Source organism: Mesoplodon mirus (assembly GCF_964341445.2).
Source record: "Mesoplodon mirus genome assembly, chromosome: 20".
In the NCBI taxonomy this organism is placed as follows: Eukaryota; Metazoa; Chordata; class Mammalia; order Artiodactyla; family Ziphiidae; genus Mesoplodon; species Mesoplodon mirus.
Window position 1 is genome coordinate 8,563,422 of NC_138996.1, and position 7,407 is coordinate 8,570,828.

Genomic DNA, 7,407 nt, shown 5'->3' on the forward strand with positions numbered 1-7,407 from the left:
CTGCTCTGGAGTCTGGGTATACAGCAATGAACAGACCGAGTCCCATCTTGCGGAGGTTTTTTTTTTTAATTGAAGTATAGTTGATTTACAATATTGTGTTAGTTTCAGTAGCAAAGTGATTTGGTTATATATATATATATATATGTATATACATATATATATACACATATATATTTTTGACCAAATATATATACATTCTTTTTAAATATATATATTCTTTTAAAATACATATATATATAACCAAATATATATATACATTCTTTTAAAATATATACACATTTAAGATATATATACATTCTTTTTGAAATCTTTTCCATTATAGGTTATTACAAGATATTGAATATAGTTCCCTGTGCTATACAGTAAATCCTTGTTGTTTACCTACTTTGTATATGGTAGTGTGTATCTGTTAATCCCATGCTTTGTGGAGCTTTTTAGTGGGGGTGTGGAGGGACAAATAAATATATCAGATGGTGATAAGTGGCATAGAAACAAAGAAGTTGGACCTCCCTGGTGGTGCAGTGGTTAAGAATCCTCCTGCCAATGCAGGGCACACGGGTTTGAGCCCTGGTCTGGGAAGACCCCACATGCCACGGAGCAACTAAGCCCATGCGCCACAACTACTGAGCCCACGAGCCACAACTACTGAAGCCCACGCGCCTACAGTCCGTGCTCTGCAACAAGAGAAGCCAGCGCAATGAGAAGCCCGCGCACCACAACGAAGAGTAGCCCCCGCTCGCCTCAACTAGAGAAAGCCTGCGTGCAGCAACGAAGACCCAACACAGCCAAAAAAATAAAATAAATAAATAAGTAAATAAATCTTTAAAAAAAAAACCAAAACAAAGAAGTCAAGACAACAGAGTTACAGGGCAGTGCCTGGGAGGTGGGGAAGGGGATGGGTACCAGGATAGAGAGGATGAGCAGGAGAGGCCTCTCTGATGAGGCCACGGATGAACAGAGATGTAGGTGAAGAGGAAGGGACCCAGGAGGATATCTGGGGAGAAAGTGATCCAGGCACTTAACAAATGGTGATACTAATGAGACCACATTTGGAAGGAAATCTTTTTCTTTTATACGAGGACCAGCAAGGAGGCTAGTGTGGGTGGTGCAGAGTGAGCGAGGATGAGGGGAACAGGTGACGAGGTCGGAGGTGCGTTCAGAGGAGGATGCAGCCAGCCCGAGGCCAGGGAGGTGGCCAGAGCACAGCATCAGAGGGGGGGTAGGAGGTGAGGTCAGAGAACAGCAGGGCCAGATCCTACAGGGCCACTGTGAGAACTTCCGGCTTTACTAAGAGCAGGGTGGGAACCCTTTCAGGGTTGTGAGCAGAAGAGTGACTGGATCTGACTTGGTTTGAAAAGACTTATTCTGGCTGATGTAGGGGAGCGGGGACATAACAGGAGTGGGGAGACAAGTTAGGAGGATAATGCAATAATGCAGGCAGGAAGTGATGATGCCTTGGGCCAGGCGAGGCTGGAGGAGATGGTAAGAAGTACTCACATTCCGGCTCTAGGCTGAAGGTTGAGCCAACAGGAGTCACTGATGGATGGGAGGTGGGATGTGAGCAAGAGAGAGAGGTCAGGGATGACTTCATGGTTCCGTGACTGAGCCACTGGAAAAGTGGAGCTGCCATGTAAGGAGGTGGGAGACCATGGAGCGCACACTGGAAGGGAGAAATCGGGAGCTGACTTTGGAATGTGAGATGCCTGTTCCACATCCGCTCAGCAATGCTGAAGGGGCAGTCGGGTACATTATTCTGGAGTTCAGGGTTGAGGTGAAAGAATCAGCATAGTGTGGTATTTAAAGCCATGAGGCAGGATTAAATCACCTTGGGAGTAAAGATAGATTACAGAAGAGAACTCCTGGTCGGATACGGGGAGGGCAACTAGTTTAGAGGTCAGGGAGAGGTCACGGAATCAACCAAGAATACAGGAGGAGCCACCAATGATCATGAAAAGGATTAGATTAGGTGATGCATGTGAAAAACCTTCCATAAAGAAGAAACAATTGGTGTATACAGAGGAATGTGAAGTCAGGAACCGAGATGAGTGCAAATGAACTTATTTACAAAACAGAAAGAGACTCACAGACATAGAAAACAAACTTATGGTTATTGAAGGGGAAAGGGGGGAGAGATAAATTAGAAGTGTGGGATTAACAGATACACACTACTATATATAAAACAGATAAACAAGGACCTACTGTATAGCACAGGGAACTATACTCAATATCTTGTAATAACCCACAATGGAAAAGAATCTGAAAAAGAATATATATATATATATGTATGTGTATATATATATATGTATATATATATATATGTATGTGTATATATATATGTATATATATATATATGTATGTGTATATATATATATATATGTATATATATATGTGTGTGTGTGTGTATATATATATATATCTGAGTCACCTTGCTGTACACCTGAAGTACTATACTTCAGTTAAAAAATTTTAATTAGAAGATTGAAAAAAAAAGAAACCAAGATGGGATCATGTATGCCAGACTGTGGAGACTAGACTTTAATCTTTGGGTGCTGTGGGGTCACTGGAAGATTTCACATAGCCAAGTGACGTTTTTCAATTTTCCTTTAGTAAAATCACTCTAGCAGCACTGTAGAGAATGAATTTTTGTTTTGTGGGAGGTGTTAGAAAGTGGGCTGAAAACAGGGAGACTATTTTAAAAACTAAGGCAAGAGAACATGAGAGAGAAAATGAAAAAAAAATTAAAATGTAGAGGGGCTTCCCTGGTGGTGCAGTGGTTGAGAGTCTGCCTGCCGATGCAGGGGACACAGGTTCGTGCCCCGGTCTGGGAAGATCCCACGTGCTGCAGAGCAGCTAGGCCCGTGAGCCATGGCCTCCGAGCCTGCACGTCCGGAGCCTGTGCTCCACAACGGGAGAGGCCACAACAGTGAGAGGCCCGCATACTGCAAATAAATAAATAAATAAATAAAATGTAGAAAATAGGGAGGGAGTGAAGAAGATGCAGGGGTCCAGCACGATCACTAACCTCCAGTTTATAGGACTCAGTGGAAGGCAATGCTAATACTTGAAATCAAAAACATACAAGTAACAGGTTTGGGGGAGGGGAGATAATAAAGTCAGTGTTTCTGAGGTAATGGGGTATGTTCACCACAGGTAGATATACAAATCTGAAATTTGGGGTTAAAAATGTAGATTTATGAGCCATCAACATAAAGATGACAGTCCATGTACATCAACCATGAGAAAAAAAAGAATTTCCCTTCAATTTCATAAAATATACATTCTACTTTGAGTGCCCATGGAAAAAGTATAGGCCCATTTCAGATATTAAAATAATGTAAAAATATCAAATAAAATATTAGCTGATTTTCAAAACAAAAAATTATATGGCAGCAAAACTACTCTGTACAATACTATAATGGTGGATACATGTCATTATACATTTGTCCAAACCTACAGAATGTACAACACCAAGGGTGAACCCTGATGTAACCTATGGCCTCTGGATGATAATGATGTGTCAGCATAGGATCATCAGTTGTAACAAGTGTACCGTCTGGTGGGGATGTTGGTGGCGGGGGAGGTGACACATGTGTGGGGGCAGGGGGTCTATGGGACATCTCTGCACCTTCTGCCCAACTTTGCTGTGAGCCCAAAACTGCTTTAAAAAGTAAAGTCTATTTTTAAAAATCTTGAGCAAGTAGAGTTTATCCTAGCAATACCAGAACAGTTTAACACCGGAAAAATCTAACAATGCAATTTCTCACTATAATGGGATAAAGGAAAGAATACATCACATGATAATCTCAATATATAAATAAAAAGCATTTGATAAAGTTCAAACCAATTTATGGTTTTAAAAGGACTCAGAAAACTGAACAGTAGAAAATATCCTTCACTTGACAAAGACTCTGTTAAAAGCCTAGGGTAAACACTCTTTTTGACAGGGAAACTTTAGTCTCAGAAGAGGGCAAAGATGTCCACTATCATCACAACTGTACAAACAGTACTGGAGATCCTAGCCAATGCAGTAAGACAGGAGAAAGAAATAAAAGGTATCAGGATTAGAAGGGAAAAGACAAAGCCATAATTATTTGCAGCTAAAAATAACTTTTATACAGATAACACAATAGAGTCAAGATAAACTATTATAACTCATAAAAGCCCAGTAAGGTTCTCAGATACACAATTGACTTATAAACATTAATTAATACTTTCCCATGAGCAACAGCCAGTAAAAAAAAAAAAAAAAATTGTAGAAGTAAAATATATTGGAAAAAATGACCTAAGTTAGGGTCTTCCCTGGTGACGCAGTGGTTGAAAATCTGTCTGCCAATGCAGGGGACACAGGTTTGAGCCCTGGTCTGGGAAGATCCCACATGCCACGGAGCAACTAGGCCCGTGAGCCACAACTACTGAGCCTGCGTGTCTGGAGCTTGTGCTCCACAACAAGAGAGGCCACGACAGTGAGAGGCCCGCACACCGTGATGAAGAGTGGCCCCCGCTTGCTGCAACTAGAGAAAGTCCATGCACAGAAACGAAGACCCAACACAGCCCCCCCCCAAAATGACCTAAGTTACAATAGAACAAAACAACAAACTGTCTAGAAATTTTTTAATGCACAACATCTATATGGGGAAAATATTTAAGTTATTTAAAAGCTTTACATAAGACCTGAATAAATGGACAGATACAATACAGGGATGAATCTCACAGCCATATGTTAAGGGAAAGAAGTCAGACACCAAAGAGTATATACTATGTGACTACATTTATATGAAGTGCAAATAGGCAAAACTAATCTACAGTGAGAGAAGTCAGAATACTGGTTCTCTCATAAAGATCAGAGCAGAAATAAATGAAATAGAAATGAAGAAAACAATAGCAAAGATCAATAAAACTAAAAGTTGGTCTTTTGAGAAGATAAACAAAACTGATAAACCTTTAGCCAGACTCATCAAGAAAAAAAAGGAGAGGATACAAATCAATAAAATTAGAAATGAAAAAGGAGAAATCACAACTGACACCACAGAAATACAAAAGATTATAAGAGACTACTACAAACAAAAATATGCCAATAAAATGGACAACCACGAAGAAATGGACAAATTATTGGAAAGGTACAATTTTCCAACAGTGAACAAGGAAGAATTAGAAAATATAAACAGACCTATCACAAGTAATGAAATTGAAACTGTAATTAAAAATCTTCTAACAAACAAAAGTCCAGGACCAGATGGCTTCACAGGTGAATTCTATCAAACATTTACAGAAGGGGTAATACCCATCCTTCTCAAACTCTTCCAAAAAATTGCAGAGGGAGGAACACTCCCAAATTTGTTCTATAAGGCCACCATCACCCTGATACCAAAACTAGACAAAGATATCACAAAAAAAGAAAATTACAGACCAATATCACTGATGAATATACAGGCAAAAATCCTCAACAAAATACTAGCAAACAGAATCCAACAACACATTAAAAGGATCATGCACCATGATCAAGTGGGATTTATCCAAGGAATGCAAGGATTCTTCAATATATACAAATCAATCAATGTGATACACCATATTAACAAATTAAGGAATAAAATCTATATAATCATCTTGATAGATGCAGAAAAAGCTTTTGACAAAATTCAACACTGATTTATGATAAAAACTCTCCAGAAAATGGGCATAGAGGGAACCTGCCTCAACATAATAAAGGCCATATATGACAAAATCCACAGCAAACAGCATTCTCAATGGTGAAAAACTGAAAGCATTTCCACTAAGATCAGGAACAAGACGAGGAGATCCACTCTTGCCACTCTTACTCAACATAGTTTTGGAAGTCCTAGCCATGGCAATCAGAGAAGAAAAAGAAATAAAAGGAATACAAATTGGAAAAGAAGAAGTAAAACTGTCACTGTTTGCCGATGACATGATACTATACATAGAAAATCCTAAAGATGCCACCAGAAAACTACTAGAACTAATCAATGAATCTGGTAAAGTTGCAGGATACAAAATTAATTCACAGAAATCTCTTGCATTCCTATACACTAACAAGGACAAATCAGAAAGAGAAATTAAGGAAACAATCTCATTTACCATCACAACAAAAAGAATAAAATACCTAGGAATAAACCTACCTAAGGAGGCAAAAGATCTATACCCAGAAAACTATAAAACACTGATGAAAGAAATCAAAGATGACATAAAGAGATGGAGAAATATACCATGTTCTTGGACAGGAAGAATCGATATTGTGAAAATGACTATACTACCCAAAGCAATCTACAGATTCAATGCAATCCTTATCAAATAACCAATGGTATTCTTCACAGAATTAGAACAAAAAATTTTACAATTTGTATGGAAACAGAAAAGACCCCAAATAGCCAAAGTAATCTTGAGAAAGAAAAACGGAGCTGGAGGAATAAGGATCCCCGACTTCAAACTATACTACAAAGCTACAGTAATCAAGACAGTATGATATTGGCACAAAAACAGAAATATAGATCAATGGTACAGGATAGAAAGCCCAGCGATAAACCCACACACCTATGGTCACCTAATTTATGACAAAGGAGGCAAGAACATACAATGGAGAAAAGACAGCCTCTTCAATAAGTGGTGTTGGGAAAACTGGACAGCTACATGTAAAAGAATGAAATTAGAACACTTCCTAACACCACACACAAAAATAAACTCAAAATGGATTAAAGACCTAAATGTACGGCCAGACACTATAAAACTCTTAGAGGAGGGCTTCCCTGGTGGCACAGTGGTTGAGAGTCTGCCTGCCGATGCAGGGGACATGGGTTCGTGCCCCAGTCTGGGAAGATCCCACATGCTGCAGAGCGGCTAGGCCCATGAGCCATGGCCACTGAGCCTGCGCGTCTGGAGCCTGTGGTCCGCAACGGGAGAGGCCACAGCAGTGAGAGGCCCGCATACCGCAAAAAACAAACAAACAAACAAACAAAAAACTCTTAGAGGAAAACATAGGAAAAACACTCTTTGACATAAACCACAGCAAGATCTTTTTTGATCCACCTCCTAGAGTAATGAATATAAAAACAAATGGAACCTACTTAAACTTCAAAGCTTTTGCACAGTAAAGGAAACCATAAACAAGACAAAAAGACAACCCACAGAATGGGAGAAAATATTTGCAAATGAAGCAACAGACAAAGGATTAATCTCCAAAATATACAAACAACTCATGTAGCTCAATATCAAAAAAACCCAAACAACCCAATTAAAAAATGGGCAGAAGACCTAAGTAGACACTTCACCAAAGAAGACATACAGATGGCCAAAAGGCGCATGATAAGCTGCTCAACATCACTAATTATTAAAGAAATGCGTATCAAAGGTACAATGAGTTATCACCTCACACCAGTCAGAATGGCCATCATCAAA